Raw genomic sequence first — 16,749 nt, 5'->3', positions numbered from 1 at the left:
TTATCATTAGGGAACATGGCAGACCTTCTACCAAGCCTTTTTTAAGCGTTTCTGCAGCGGAATTGCCGCTGCGGAAACACTTATAAAACGCACAGTGGGCACATAGCCTAAAAAAAAATATTATAATTAATATTGTGCCAAATTAATTTCACGTGAACTATCACATGATCTATCACAGGGGATCATGTGACATTTCACGTGATAAATCAGATGTGTGTGTGTGGGGGGGGTGGGGCCCGCGCCTTCTAAACTGCCCGGGGCCCTTGCTACTCTTAATCCACCCCTGATTGTAGGCTTGTCGGAAGAGGTGGGTCTTCAGGTTCCTGTTGAAGGTTTCCACGGTAGGCGAGAGTCTGATATGTTGGGGTAGAGAGTTCCAGAGTAGGGGGGATGCACGGGAGAAATCTTGTATGCGATTGCGGGAAGAGGAGATAAGAGGGGAGTAGAGAAGGAGATCTTCTGAGGATCAGAGGTTGCGTGCAGGTAAGTACAGGGAGACTAGGTAACAGATGTATGGAAGAGACAGGTTGTGGATGGCTTTGTATGCCAAGGTTAGGGTTGGCGACTCGCCCCCTGGGCCGTGGGGTACCCGGAACCGGGCCTTCTGGTGTACGGTGCTGATGGGGGTAGTAGTGGCAACCCGATCCCGTGGCTCAGGGTGGTCAGACCAAATTGTGGCAGTCTATTTATCAGTGTTTTGAATGTCCGACCACGCCACCCGTGGATTGCGTTCAGAGATAACCGCCGCTGCGAGGCAGACCGCTGAGGCTGGTGTTGGTGTGCAGCACAGGGGTAGGATAACTCCCCACGGGAAGAGTGTAGCCTCAGGGCAGTGTAGGTGGATGCTTGGGGTGATGGTGCCGGCGCAGCAGAAATCACTCAGAGTCCAATGATGCAGTCCAGGGTCTTTTACTCACAGTTGTTATCCAAGTCACTTCTGTCAGCAATGACTGCCCAAGCCGTGCTGCGTCCACCAGGTGAGGGGCTCGGTCAACCCCCAGGCAACTCAGGAGCATGGCACAGGACCCCCTTCTGTCCTTTCTCTGGCCTCTCGTGCCCCACCAGTGACCAAACTTCTGTCCAGCTACCGCAGACCGTGTCGGGTAAGCGTTGGCCTCCGCTTCCCGCTATCCTATACGGTGCCTTCCTAGCATGTTTGGCGGAGGGTCGCACCAATAGATGATCACGACCTCCGGTTCTTGGCTGAGGGATAATTTACCTCCACCAACTTGGGAATCCGGTACCCTTCCACAGACTGACACTTCACCCAATATAACGCTGGTTTGCAATGGTTGCTGTCCGTTCTGCACTTTTAGGGTCCCTTCTGCCTTCTTATTTCTGGAGCCCTTCCACTCCTCTGTCTCTTCTCCTTTCTTCCTTCTTCTTCTCCTCTTTTCCTCTCTGGCCCCGGCCTTCTCTCTAGGCCTGCCTCGTGGAGCTGAGCTCAGGCTGAGCCGCGGCTCCCTGTCAGCTCTGACTGAACTGAACTCTCTACTCCTTTACTCTGCTCTGCTTCTCTGACTTAAGATGGCTCCCACCTTTTATCTGCTTCTCTGTGTCTGAGCTCAGGTGACCTGCACCCAATGAGCTCCTTCCTGTGCTCCAGAAACCGTCCCCTTTCTGCTCCTACACCACTGGGTTCTCTCCCCCACCCCCACTCCAGCCAGGGACATGGTCAGTTGTGCCTGCAATATGGGAGCACCATCGAGCTGTCCCCCGGAAATGGGGAGTGTATGTGTGTGCAACTAACTGAGCCCTGGTCCACACTCCATCCTTACCTGGGAGTGGAATATCACACCTCTGGCTGAGGTGCAATACCCCTGTAGCAACCGAACCCTCGGGGCGCTACATTGGCATACAACCATGCCAGGTGGATTAGTCAGGCAGCAGAGTTTAGGATAGATTGGAGGCGTGCGAGAGTGCTAGAGGGGAGGCCACAGAGCAGGAGTTTTCAGTAGTTGAGGCAGGAAATGAGGGTGTGCACTAGTGGTTTTGCAGATTCGTGGTTGAGGAATCAGGGAGATATCTTTGAGTTGGAGTTGGCAGGAAATGGAAAGGGCTTGGATATGTGTTTTGAAGGAGAGATTAGAGTCCAGGGTTACCCTGAGGCAGCGAGCTTGCGGGACTGGGGAGAGTGAGCAGCCTCTGACTATGATGGGTAGGTCAGATGTGGGGGTTGAGTGAGACGGTGGAAAGATGATGAATTCAGTTTTATCCATGTTAAGTTTTAAAAATCTATCCGAGAAGAAGGATGAAATAATAGACAGACATTGTGGAATTCTGGTTAGTAAGGAAGTGAGATCAGGTCCAGAGAGGTAGATCTGTGTCTCATAGAGATGATACTGAAAGCTGTGGGACTCAATGAGCTGTTCCACAGGCCAAATGTGTAGATGGAGAAGAGCAGAGGTCCTAGGACTGAACCTTGGGGGACACCGACAGATAGGGGGGGAGATGAGGAGGTGGAGTGTGAGTGGGAGACACAATGTCTGATCGGTTAGGTATGAAGAGATCCAAGATAAGGCCAAGTCTGTGATGCCGAGACATGAGAGAGTCTGTAGAAAGAGGGAATGGCCCACTGTGTCAAAGGCAGATGACAGGTCCAGGAGGAGGACAGAGTAATTTTGCTTGGATTTGGCAGTTAGTAGGTTGTTGGTGACTTTAGTCAGGGCAGTTTCAGTGGCGTGATGAGGTTGGAAGCCAGATTGTAAGCGGTCAAATAGGGAGCAGAAGGAGAGGTGGGAGGACAGTTCAGAATGGACGTGTTGTTCCAGTAGTTTTGAGGCATAGGGGAGAAGTGATATGGGGAGATAGCTAGTTATAGAGGATGGGTCAAGGGAGGGCTTTTTGAGGATGGGTGTGATCGAGGCATGTTTGAAGCATGAGGGGAAGACACCAGTTGTTAGTGACTGGTTGAAAAGGTGGGTTAGGGTTGGGATGAAGACTGGTGAGGTTAGGGATGAGGTGGGACGGGATTGGATCAAGTTTGCAGGTGGTGAGGTGTAATTTGGAGAGTAAAGAGGAAATGTAATTGTCTGTAATGGTGGAGAAGCTGGTTTTGGAGGAGGAGGGTTGAGTAGATATTAGGGGCTGTGGGGACTTTAGGCAAAAGATTTGTCTGATGGTATCAATTATACCTTATTCAGATATATCTCTAAAGATACTAGACTTCACTTAAAAGGGTTTTCGTTCTTCAGAAAATCTGATTCCTCAGGCGTAGTTTATTGTAAAAAAAACCCCGATCTTTACTTTACTCACCCTACCTGGGTCCAGTGCTGAGTTTCTGCATCTGCCCAATGTCTCTTGTGGTCTCCAGCACTGATGTCACGTCAAAAGTGCTGCAGTCAATCACAGAGCTCAGTGGCTCTCCCAATATAGAAGGCAAGAGCAGCTGATCTTAGTGATTGGCTGCAGCACTGTAGAAGTGAAGTCAGGAATGCAGACAACAACAGACACCAGGAAGACTCAGTGCTTCACACAGGGAGGGTGAGTAAAGCAAAGTTTGTCATTTTACAATAAACTCTGCCCAGGAGCAGAACTATCCTGAAAACCCCTGTAAGAAAATGAATAATGGATATTCTACAATGGGAAAATATGTATGACTCTTTCTTTCAGAAAAAGGTACAACTGACATCTATAGATTTTCACAAGTATGTTTTCACTTTGTTAGAGTTGAGGAGAACACTTATAAGATCCTTACCCAATGGAATACTAATGTGATTAAAAGAAGTGGACTGATCTCATTCATCTTAAATTAGTGCAAGAGATTCCCTAGTCTTTTTGACATATGCAGTTGCATTACCCCACTAGTCAGGCTTTTTGGGCAGAAATAGTCAAATTGACTTTAGACATCTGTAACATACCAGTGCCATACTACTAATAGTGGCAAGCCATGCAGCTACTGTAGGAATGTGATTTTAGAGCCAGTGCCAAATAGCAACCCCTGCCCCTCACCATCTCTGTTCTGGCATCCCAATTTCTACAGGGAGTCATCAGCAGCACATTGCGGAAACAGGGCATTATTTTATCAGTCGGTACTTGAAGGAGACTGTGGGACCTCATTATATGGGGTGGCTGAAGAGACCATCATATTGTATGGGTGCTCTATAGTGTCATCATACTGTGTAGGACTGTGGGGGCATCATACAATGGGGGGGTTGCTGTGTGGACTTCATACTGTGTTAGAGGGCTATGAAGGGCCGTCATACATAATGGCATGTGGAGAACTGTGCAGGCATCATACTATATATTGTGTGTGGGTGCCATTATTCTGTGTGTAGGAATCATTGTGTGGGGGAGGTCTATGGGAACATCATACTATCGGTCATCATATTGTGTTAAATGACTGTGGAGAGCCATGATACTGTGTCAGGGTGCTGTAGGGGCATCATACTGTGTTGGACACTATAGGGGCCATCAAACTGGATGGTGGTTGCTTGTGGAGGAATCATATTTTGGGGGATCATTATATTGTGAGGGGTCACTGTAGGCACATCATACTGTGTGGGGAGCTGTGGGGGCATCGTTACACAGGAGTGGATCATACTTTGGGGGGGCTTTAAGGGAATCTAACTGTAGGGATCTCTGGAGACCATCATAATGTGGGGGTTCATCCTGTGTGGGAGGACTAGGGCCCTTATTTTTGGGGTATTGCAAAAACGGCACATCATACTGTGTGGGGGTCATCATATTACTTAATTAAAACAAATAGGGATTAAAAGTAGTGAAAAGCTCCTTTAAAATTATTTCTTCAGGAAACTGAAGATCTGGATTTCGGTAACAGAAAATTAAATAGTCACCTTTGCTATTTCTGTATTTGCATTGACTGCAGAAACACAGGACAATATGATCTATCGGTATAGAATGTTACAAAAATGGATCTGAGGTATTAAGAGTTACAAGTAGTGATGAGCGAGCATACTCGCAAGTACTCAGTACTCACCCGAGCATCTCAGTACTCGAGATGCTCGGAGCTCGCCGAGTACTTGCGAGATGCTCGGGTCCCCTCCCTGCAAATTTGGCGCTCTTTAGAGTGCCAATCAACATGCAGGGATTACCTGCCACTCACTGTAATGCCGCAGCCATGGTGGTTGTGGCATTACAGTGATTGACTGGCCGCACAACATCATCAGGTCTATATCAGACCTGACGTCGGTGTGCTCGTCAGTCTACTCCTCAATCAGGCAGTGTAGGGAGAGGTGCTGATGAGCTAGGGAGAGATTTGGTTGTGCATTAGCTAGTGATGGGAGAAAACAAGCACATTACACATATCCATTTCAACAAACAGTCCTTCTGAGGACTAATCAATGTGCAGAGATATCAGGCAGGCAGTGTATATAGGCAGGCAGTGTATATAGCAGACTGCAGTGCATATAGCACAAGAGGCTCCATTCCAGTTCTGCCTTCTGCTGCTGTTAGACATTTCTAGACAAAGGCCCAGGTTTCAGGGGGCAGGGATAATTTTTTTTGGATCTTAATCCTCATTATTTGTTTAAAAAGCAATCCAGATGAAATCGTTTTTCTGCCCCATTTGCTTGTTGGCACTGCAGAATACAGCCAGGTCCTTTCCATATTACGACGCTAAAAATGCAGCTATTTAAAACTGTGGTTTGTCTGTCACACGGATCAAATATAATTGCACTGAACATACTGCCATTTTTGCCCTCCATTCAAATTTTTTTTCTGTGTGTCAGCAAAGTTTTTGACACCGGTTTGCTATTCAAAATGGTTACCTACAGGCCAGGTATTTAAAACTGTGGTTTCTCCGTCATACGGATTACATATAACTTCGCTCCAAATTCAGCCATTTGTAGTGAGCGTGGAAGACATTGTTCTCCATTTAAAACGGGCAAGGCGTGTGGCAAGGGACGGGGAACTGGACGTGATGGTCATGGTGCATGCAGAGGCCGAGGCCGAAGCCATGGGCAAGCTGAAATTGTGCCACAACAAATTTCATAGCGGATAATGCTTCCAGTCACTTTGCCACTGACGCGCCCCTGGGCCTGCTGTGTCGCGCAGCGTCTCGCGCACGGGGGCTTACCCGGAACCGGATCAGATGAGGGTTGTAGTCTCCGAGTGGCGGGGACCCGGTCCGTGCCCAGGGAGTCAACTCAGTGTGTGGCAGTCTTGATAGATGTTATTTGAGTGTCGACTACGCCACCCGTTGATTTGCAGCTATGGAGCTGCCGCTGCAGGGCAGACCGCTGAGGCCGGTGAAGAATTGTGCAGCGTGATAGTATAACCCCCAACGGGAGGGGTATGGCCTCAGGGCAGCCGACGTGGAAGATGAGGGTAGCAGTAACCACTCAGAGACGGTGCGGTGTCATTCAGGGTCTTTACTGGTAACAACGATAGACCCTCCCGGAGTACTTGCTAGCGAACGGGGCCTGGTCAGTCCTTGAGCAGATGGGATCTCCCCTGGCCAGGCGGAGTTGTAGGCCTCCCAAACTGACTGTACTCTTCTGGCTACCTTGCTAGAAGCGGATATAAGTAGCCCACGTCCCTGAGTGTACCGTGTGGTGCTCACCCGTATGGCCGGTGACTCGGGGCTTTCTAATGGCTTCCGCTCCACGATGGCGGCGCTGGTCCCACGCGTGTGACCGTGCCTTCGGGTTTCTGGGCCTGAGGACCTGAAATCCCCTGCCGGTCGGCTTCTGCTGCTGGGTAAGAGTTAGTCCCCACAGCCTCGGACGCCGGGTCCGGTAAGAAAGCTTCTCAGTCAGGGCGAGCTCTGCAGCTGCCAGCCCCTGACTCGTAGTAGTATTGCTCCCACTGAGCTTCTGCTGTTTCTTCCTGTGACTGTTTCTTGTCTCTACTCTCCTTGACTGACTAACCCTGCTTCAGCCCCGGGTTTATATAGGGGTAGGTCTTCCCCTCCCAAGACTGGGCAGGAGGTGTGGCATGCACAGGATCCCTGACCAAAGGACCTCCCACCTGCTCTCAGACATAACATTACATTACTGTGGGAAACCAGACCCCTGGGGTGCCACATTCCCCCCTAGTGAAATTTAGTACTCCGGGACTAAACATATTTTAGAAAAACATAACAAGATATAACAACAATAATAGTACAATAAGAAGAAACACATAAAGGTGGTCACGGCATGTCCGTAACCGGGTGTAGTCTTTGAAGAAAAGCAAGGTGTCCATTTCACCAAAACAGGGAGACGTAACCAGGTAGGGGTTTGTCCTGCCCCGAGTCCTTAACAGTCTTTAGTCCGTCCTGAGTTACGCTCCAACTATGTACAAAGGATTCCCGGTAAATCCACCAAGGACTCCTACAAATAACTAGAAACACAAAATTATACACAAGCAACAATACACAGGTAAACATAAATAAAACAATTTATACACTTCAAATCCTCCAACGTGCGGGTAACTGGCCTCTAGTGGCCCTAGTGGACCTACGGAGCTGACTGTCTAGCCCTGAACTACAGGGTGTAGGAGCTGTCAAGGGTAAACTGGGCAGCTGTCTACCGGCTCTTTGGCTCACTAGGGATATGGCAGGCTCACTGCAAGCAGAGGGTTGATCCTCCTGGTCTGCGGGTGTGGGGTCTTCTGCCTCCTGGACCGGCTGTTCTTCCAGCTCTACCTGTTGCTCCGTAGGTGCTTGGGATGCTGGTTGGAGGAAGGTGAGTACGGGTACCACAACTGCACCATTGACTTGAGTCCAAGACCGAGGGAAGTCCCCGAGCACAGTACTAACCATATCTTCCCTTTCCTCTACGGGTCGATGGTCTTCTTGTTCCTCTTCAGGGTTCCTCAGTTGTTCGGGACACTTCTTCAGGTGGTCCCGGGATACAATGGCTGTAGTTTCCCCTCCGTCTTTACTGATGGTACAAACCTTCGGGTTCTCGTGGCTTGAGGGCAGTACGGTGTACGGGTCCTTCTCCCACTGGTCGTCCAACTTGTGGAGCCGTCTCTTCCTCTTCAAGACCTGCTCTCCGGGTACCAGGGGAACAGCGGGAGCATACTGGTTGTAAGTTTTCTCTTGTCTTTCCCTAGCCTGACAGAGACTTCGCTCCACGCTCTCCTGTACTCTCCGGTACTGCTGCTGCCTCTCTGTGTCCCAGTCTGCTTCTGGTGAAGTGTCCTCGGGTGTCAGGACTCCCATTTCCAGGTCAACAGGTAACTTACCAGGTCTTGCCCTCATTAGGTAAGCCGGGGTACAGTTGGTGGAACCTACCGGGATGTGGTTGTATAGGTTCACCAGATCGGGCAGCTTCTCAGGCCACAGACTGCGTTCTTCCAGGGGCAACGTTTTCAGAAGATCCATTACCACCTGGTTCATTTTCTCACAAAGTCCATTAGTTTGCGGATGATAGGGTGTCGTCCTTATCTTCCGGCAGCCATACAGAGTGCAGAATTCTTGGAAGACCTCCGCTTCAAAGGCAGGTCCCTGGTCTGTCAACACTTGGTCCGGGTACCCGTGTGGACGGCAGAAATGCTGCTGGAAGGCTCTCGCTGCTGTTCGAGCTGTTAAGTCCTTGACGGGGACGACAACCAAGAACCGGGAGTAGTGATCCACGATGGTTAGTGCGTAGACGTAGCCACTTCTGCTTGGGGTCAGTTTTACATGATCCAAGGCTACCAGTTCCAACGGCTGCCGGGTGACGATGGACTGCAGGGGAGTCTTCTGGCTGGCACGATCCTTCCTTCTTAGGTTGCACGGGCCACAGTCTCTGCACCACTTCTCAATGGTTCCCCTCATGCCTACCCAGTGGAATCGCTCGCGCAGCAGGAACTCCAGCTTCTTCCACCCGAAGTGTCCAGCTCCGTCGTGGTATGCCTCCATCACCATGGCTGCGTCTCTTCGTGGCACCACTACTTGCCAGAGTAGTTCATGCGTCCGGGAGTTAACCATTCTGCGGCACAACTTCCCCTTGTAAAGGAACAGTCGACTCCTCTCTGCCCATAGTTGTTTGGCTTCCACCGGAGCGTCTGGTTCAAGGCAAGCCTCCGGGCGAGTCAGCATCTCCTTCACCAGTCGGACGGCAGGGTCGCTGTCTTGCGTTTCCGCCCAGTTGTAGTGAGGTAAGGGGTTCAACGTAGCAGCCTGCTTACTCCTTACCCGGTGGGAGTACTGGATAGTCCCATGACGGTGGAACGCAGGGAGTTCAACTTCTTCCAGTCCCCCCGGATCTTCTCCTTCGTCCGGCAGGTTGGGCATCCTGGACAGGGCGTCCGCGTTGGTATTGGAGCGTCCGGCCCGGTATTTGATTGTGAACTCGTAGTTGGACAGACGGGCCATCCACCTCTGCTCCAGGGCACCGAGTCTTGCCGTGTCCAGGTGTGTCAACGGGTTGTTATCCGTGTACACGGTGAACCGGGAAGAAGCGAGGTAATGCTTAAAGCGCTCAGTGACTGCCCATACTACGGCCAGGAACTCTAGCTTAAATGAGCTGTAATTCTCGGGATTCCTTTCGGTGGGTCGCAGCTTTCGGCTGGCGTAGGCGATTACTCGTTCCTTCCCCTGCTGGATCTGGGACAGTACGGCTCCTAGCCCGATGTTACTGGCGTCGGTGTAGAGGATAAAGGGCTGGCTATAATCCGGGTACGCCAGGATTTCGTCCCCCGTGAGGGCCATCTTCAGCTGGCGGAAGGACTCTTCTTCCAGCTCCTCCCATTTGAAGGGCGGCTTCTGGTTCTTGGCCTTCTGGGACTGGCCTATCAGGAGGTCCTGCATAGGTGCTGCCTTTTTGGTGAAACCGGGAATAAACCTTCGGTAGTAGCCTACCAACCCGAGGAACTGCCGCACTTCTTTTACGCTGGAGGGGCTTGGCCATTCCTTAATTGCGGTGATCTTATCAGGGTCGGGAGCCACTCCGTCAGCGCTCACCACGTGTCCCAGGTACTGCACCTTTGGTTTCAGGAGGTGACACTTGGAGGGTTTCACCTTTAGGCCGTAACTCGCCAGAGCTTCGAACACTTCCGCCAGGTGTTTCAGGTGGTCCTCATACGTCTTGGAATATACGATGACATCGTCCAGGTACAACAGGACCGTCTCGAAGTTTCTGTGGCCCAGACAACACTCCATTAGTCGTTGGAAGGTTCCTGGTGCGTTGCAGAGTCCGAACGGCATGCAGGTGAACTCGCTAAGTCCCATCGGGGTGGTGAATGCGGTCTTCTCCCGGTCCGCCTCTGCTACAGGAACCTGCCAGTACCCGCTAGTGAGATCCAAGGTAGAGAAGAAGTTAGCAGATCTTAAAGCAGCCAATGACTCCTCTATCCTTGGTAAGGGGTACGCATCCTTGTGTGTGATACGGTTGATTTTCCGGTAATCTACACACATCCTCATGGTGTTGTCTTTTTTTCTGACTAAGACTAGTGGAGCTGCCCAGGGGCTACAGCTATCCCTGATCACCCCAGCCTCCTTCATGTCTCTAAGCATCCCCTTGGCATGTTGGTAGTGTGCAGGGGGTACGGGTCGATACCTCTCTTTTATGGGAGGATGGTCTCCCGTGGGGATGTGGTGTTCTACCCCCTTGACTCGCCCGAAGTCTAACGGGTGTTTACTAAACACTCTCTCGTACTCTTGAACCACCCGATAGACTCCCTGTTTCTGATGTGAGGGAGTGGAGTCAGTACCCAAATGTAGTTGCTGACACCAGTCCTCCTTTGTTTTCTTAGAGCCGTTACCTTCCTCCGGGTGAGATGGAGGCAAGGGTTCCACAGATTGTATAGCATTTTGGTTAATGGTATATAATTTGGCTAGCGTGGCATACTGCGGCAGGTACACTTCCCTCTTCCCGATATTGATTATGCGAACGGGCACCCTCCCATGGCGTACATCAACCACCCCCCGTGCTGTCAAGATGGTGGGCCTACTGTCTGAGTAAACTGGTTCTACCATTGCCTGGTAATCTCTACCTCTCAGACCAATAGCTGCCCGGCACCAAATCATCATTTCACTTTTTGGGGGCATGGCAATAGGAAAAGAGTCACACATTCTTACGCTACCAATCTCACCGCCGGAGAGTTCCACCTGTTGCCGTCGCATCAGTGCCCGGATCTCTTTTTGGAGCACCCGCTGCTCGCCGGAGATGGCGTTCTTGGCAACCTGCTGTAAAAGGAAAATCACCTCTGCAAGACAATTTTCAATTACATTAGTTCCCAGAGTTATTTTTGGGTGACTCTCATGTTTGTCAATATCTACAATGATCAGTCCCTGTGCTGCCAGTTCGACTCTACCGATTTTGATGGTCACCTCTTTAAATCCGATCTGTGGCACGGGCTGGCCATTGCTGGCGATGATACTCAAGTCGTCGTCAGGGTAATATCCGAGTCATTCCAGTACTGCTTAAAGAGCACGTACGGGACGGTGGTGACCTGTGACCCGGTGTCCAGTAGGGCACTCATGGGAATGCCATCCAGTACCACAGGCAAGACTGGACGTCCTCCCACATATCTGTCGCGCCAGTTCGATGGGCCTGGTGATCTTTTTCCTGGGGGTTGGCCCTCTACCCCAGGTTGTGCCCGTTTAAAGAATAGTACCTTGCCATATGTCCGGGTTGATTGCAGCGGCGGCAGATGGGTCGTCCGTCTTCGCTGTATCGGTCACTGGGTCTTCCTCTGGCCAGTGGGGTCCTCCTTGGTCGACGCCACGGGATGTCCTCCGGTCCGGATGCCAGCTGGATCTTCCCTGGGGTGGAAACCTGTAAAGACTGCACAGTTCGGGTTAGCGCAGCAACGCTCTTAGCTAGCTCTTGGACCTGATGGTGTAGGTCTGGAGCCGGGTCATTGTCCAAAGCCTGCGCATCAGCTCCCACAGGCCCTGCCGACAAGGGCGCCGCCTCCTGGTGGTAAGTGATAGCTGGGCGCCTGTGGGTCACAACGCCACCCGGTGCCGGTTCTCGGAGCACCCGGATGGCTCTGTCCTTGAACTGTGCAAAGCCCAGATGGGGATCCTGTAAGGCCATCGCCCGCAACTGGGTTCGGTGGGCATTACAATATAGTCCCTCTATAAATTGTTCGGTCAACAGCCTGTCCTCGTTTCCCACTCCATCAGGGTCGGTCTGCTTAATGGCCCTCAGGGCCTCTTGTAGGTTTAGTGCATAGTCCCTTATACTCTCATGCGCTCGCTGCTTGCACCCGTAGAATCTAAGCTTAATCTCGGCTGAGGTGCGGGTATCAAAGGTATCCTTCAGCCGGGTTAGTATCCCTGCGACAGTCTTCCTCCCAGGTGGCCAGGATTTTACTTCCCTTTTGGCTGCCCCGGTTAGTTGGGCCACCAGGATGCTCACTTTTTGCTCTTCTGTGAGGGGGTACACCTGGAAGAGGCTATCCAGCTTTTCTCTAAAGTCATGCAGGGTATGTGACTCCCCTGAGTACTGGGGTAGCCAAGCTGCTCCCGGGATATAGGGCATGGTGAAGGGCATAACTGCAGCAGCGGTGGCGCTGGCGGGGGTTGAGGCAATGAAGCTCTCCTCCGCATCCGACATCTTCCTCCCCCCTAGTGGACCGTGGCCTACCTTGCGATGATCCTGTTCCGTAGGCCGCGGCTCCGCAGTAGATCGTCAGGGTTGAGGACCTTCCGTCGCGCTCCGGTGACGTCGGCGTCTGCTGGGCTCCTTCCAGGACCTTACGCAACGTCCGGACGTGAGGCGGGGCTTCAGTTCTCGCGCGCTTTCGGAGTCCACGCCCCTCCTCTTCCCGCGCGGCGTCCTCAAGATGGCGTCCAACGGCGGGAAAACTCCACGGATGGCGGGAAGAAGGCTGAAGATGGCGCCGGATGGCGGGAATCTTCACAGATGGCGGGAAGAAGGCTGAAAATGGCGCCGGGTGGCGGGAATCTTCACCGATGGCGGGAAAACTTCACGGATGGTAAGTTTTAAAAGTCTCTTTTTCAGGCACGCAGTACCCGGTGGTTGCGGGCACGAAATCCTGCCGACTACGCCAAAATTGACGCGCCCCTGGGCCTGCTGTGTCGCGCAGCGTCTCGCGCACGGGGGCTTACCCGGAACCGGATCAGATGAGGGTTGTAGTCTCCGAGTGGCGGGGACCCGGTCCGTGCCCAGGGAGTCAACTCAGTGTGTGGCAGTCTTGATAGATGTTATTTGAGTGTCGACTACGCCACCCGTTGATTTGCAGCTATGGAGCTGCCGCTGCAGGGCAGACCGCTGAGGCCGGTGTAGAATTGTGCAGCGTGATAGTATAACCCCCAACGGGAGGGGTATGGCCTCAGGGCAGCCGACGTGGAAGATGAGGGTAGCAGGAACCACTCAGAGACGGTGCGGTGTCATTCAGGGTCTTTACTGGTAACAACGATAGACCCTCCCGGAGTACTTGCTAGCGAACGGGGCCTGGTCAGTCCTTGAGCAGATGGGATCTCCCCTGGCCAGGCGGAGTTGTAGGCCTCCCAAACTGACTGTACTCTTCTGGCTACCTTGCTAGAAGCGGATATAAGTAGCCCACGTCCCTGAGTGTACCGTGTGGTGCTCACCCGTATGGCCGGTGACTCGGGGCCTTCTAATGGCTTCCGCTCCACGATGGCGGCGCTGGTCCCACGCGTGTGACCGTGCCTTCGGGTTTCTGGGCCTGAGGACCTGAAATCCCCTGCCGGTCGGCTTCTGCTGCTGGGTAAGAGTTAGTCCCCACAGCCTCGGACGCCGGGTCCGGTAAGAAAGCTTCTCAGTCAGGGCGAGCTCTGCAGCTGCCAGCCCCTGACTCGTAGTAGTATTGCTCCCACTGAGCTTCTGCTGTTTCTTCCTGTGACTGTTTCTTGTCTCTACTCTCCTTGACTGACTAACCCTGCTTCAGCCCCGGGTTTATATAGGGGAAGGTCTTCCCCTCCCAAGACTGGGCAGGAGGTGTGGCATGCACAGGATCCCTGACCAAAGGACCTCCCACCTGCTCTCAGACATAACATTACATTACTGTGGGAAACCAGACCCCTGGGGTGCCACACCACCACCACCACCCTGTTTTCCACACGGTCAAGTCTCAGTAGCCGCGAGTCTGGACCACATATTCCTCACCCTGATCCTCCTTCCTCCCACCATGCCGAGTGCCCGGGAGACAACTGATCCCGCACTTAGACACTCCGAAGAGCTGTTCACTTTTCTATTTATAGATTCGGGCTTCTCGCCCGGTCCACTTGAAGCGGGGCAAGAGGAGATCGCATGTAGCGATGCCCTAATATTTGAGGAGCCACGGTCAAATGAAGGCGACGGTGGGAAAGTGTCACAAGAGGTGGACGATGTTGAGACACAATTGCCAGAAAGTCAGGAGGAGGACCAGGGTGCAGAAGTGGAAGACGAGGTGGTGGATGATATAGTAACTGACCCAACCTGGCAGGAGAACATGCAGAGCGAGGATAGCAGCACACAGGGGGAGGGATGCATAGCACCACAACAGGCAGGAAGAAGCAGTGTGCCAGGCCAGCATCAGCAGGGGTAACAAATTAGCAACCTGACCACCACCAGCATAATCAGGCACATGGCAGCAAAGCACCCGACTAAGTAGGCCGAACCCCAGGATCCAGCAATAGTGTCTGCGGGTGACACCACTGTTTGTTCCGCTGTTGTGCGAGCATGCCAATCTCCTGTCCATGGCGCATGCCAAGGTGCCTCCCGCCCTGCACCTGTCGTTGCACACTCTCAACTAGCACCCCAACAGGCAGGAAGAAGCAGTGTTGTGGTCACAGACAGAAGGCAGGCAACCGTTCCACGTAACACCAACACGAAGGAAGTTGTCAGTACAACTGTTAGGTCTTCCCGAGTCTGGTTGTCAGGCCAGCATCAGCAGGGGTCGCAAAACGACCAGCATGGACAGCACCAGCATGATCAGGCACATGGCAACAAAGCACCCGACTTTGTGGGCCGAACCCCAGGCTCCAGGAACAGTGTCTGCGGGTGGTGTGGCGCCCCTGAGGGTTCACAGAGGTACTGCACCTCACCCAGAGGTGTGGTGTCTCCTTCTCTCAGGTAAGGAGGGAGTGCTGCCCGGAACCCCAACACCCACATTCAACACTACACTGCTCCAGGCCGGCTGGAAGGGCAAGATGCATGTGCACAGTGCTGAGCCCTGTCCCTGGCTGGAGTGGGGGGAACCCAGAGGTAGGGGGAACCAGTAGTGGGTGTGGGTGTAGGAAGCAGTTTAGGGGAGCACCATTGTAGGAGGTATATAAATGGAAGCCATCTTAGGGTGGCAGGTTAGTAGGACAGAACAGTGAGGACAGTCAGTCAGGGAGCAGAGTCACTCTAGGAGCTCTGCTCCACAAGTAGGGCCGAGTGCTAGAGGCCCAGGATGGGAGCAGAGGAGTAGGCTCCGTTCTGTTAAAGGAATCCCAGGGGGTACAGGCGAGTGCAGGACGGCACCCGCACGCCCCGAATCTGTCAGAAGACAGAGGGATCGTAGGCCGCAAGAAGGGGACCGGCCCCTGGACCAGCCGTGTTACTCCAGGTCTCGGCTGGAAAAACCAGAGGCTTCTGGCTTTTATAGTTCAGTTGCCAAAGCCTCATTCTAATCTCCGTGAGGGTCAAGCAGGTCCGAGAACTCCAGTTAGACAGGAGGGACTTCAGAGCACCCGAGCGGGACTGAGAGTGGGGAAGCGCAGGGCAGGAGGGAGAAGACCCAGCGTGAAGACGGTTTAGAGAGGAACACAAGAAAGCGCTGTTCCGTCAGGTGCTCCTAACCTACCTGAGGAAGAGCTGAACCCTGTTCTGGTGAAAGCAGCGCGATGTGGGAGGCTGACACCTGTACAGTGCACCTGTGGAACTTACATAAGAACTGTGAGTAAAGACTCGGATGACTGAACCGCACTGCCTCCGTCCATTATTTCAGCTGTGCCATCTTTTCCCCTGCACTACAATGCCCAGCACAACCAACAATATCTACACTGCCCTGGAGCTAGCTCTTCCTGTGGAGAGCCACACCATCCCTGCTGCAGTAACATCAGCTTCAGAAGACTGCTCCGCAGCGGCGGCTCCCTTTAGCCGCATTCCACAGGTGGCTTCACGAACGTTACAAATCCCCTATAAATATTTCCCCTTTTTGTTGACCGCTCTGGGCTACGGACCGGGTCAGCCACCGTGATATCCCCCCCCCCAGCATCCATAGGCCCGGCTGCCGAGTACCCCACGGCTCTGGGGGCGCGTCAGTGGCACCACTGCTTCTTCCGCTGTAGTGTATGCAAGCCAATCCCCTGTCCTTGGTGTATGTGAAGATGCCTCCTGCCTGCACCTGTCGTTGCACTCTCAAGTAGAAGCAGCAGGAAGCATGTCCTTGTCCCAGTGCAGCGTTCAGTTGTCCATACCTCAGTCCTTGAAATGCAAGCGCAAATACGCAGCCAACGCCCCACAGGCCACACTACTAAATTCCCACATTTTACAACTGCTTGCGCTCGAAATGTTGCCTTTTAGGCTGGTGGAGACGCAAGCATTCTGCAACCTGATGGCAGCGGCCGTCCCTCGGTACTCGGTCCCCAGCCGCCACTATTTCTCCTTGGGTGCCGTCCCTGTATTACACAAGCACGTGTCCCAAAACATTAGATGTGCCCTCAACAACGCAGTTACCGGGAAAGTCCACCTAACCATGGACACGTGGAAAAGTGCTTGTGTGCAGGGCCGGTAAATTTTTCTGACGGCACACTGGGTTAACATAGTGGAAGCTGGGACCCAGTCGGACCTTGGGACGGAACACGTCCTCCCGACGCCAAGGATTGCGGGCCCTAGGTCAATCAGGGTTGCCCCCACGGTCTACAGCTCCTGCACCTCATCCTCCTCAGTCTCCTCCTCCTCTTCAGCCTCCATC

The sequence above is a fragment of the Phyllobates terribilis genome, unplaced genomic scaffold (genome assembly GCF_046119375.1).
Source record: "Phyllobates terribilis strain yellow unplaced genomic scaffold, ASM4611937v1 Scaffold_1__5_contigs__length_1240528914, whole genome shotgun sequence".
Taxonomy (NCBI): Eukaryota; Metazoa; Chordata; class Amphibia; order Anura; family Dendrobatidae; genus Phyllobates; species Phyllobates terribilis.
Note: the sequence above shows the minus strand (reverse complement) of the source record.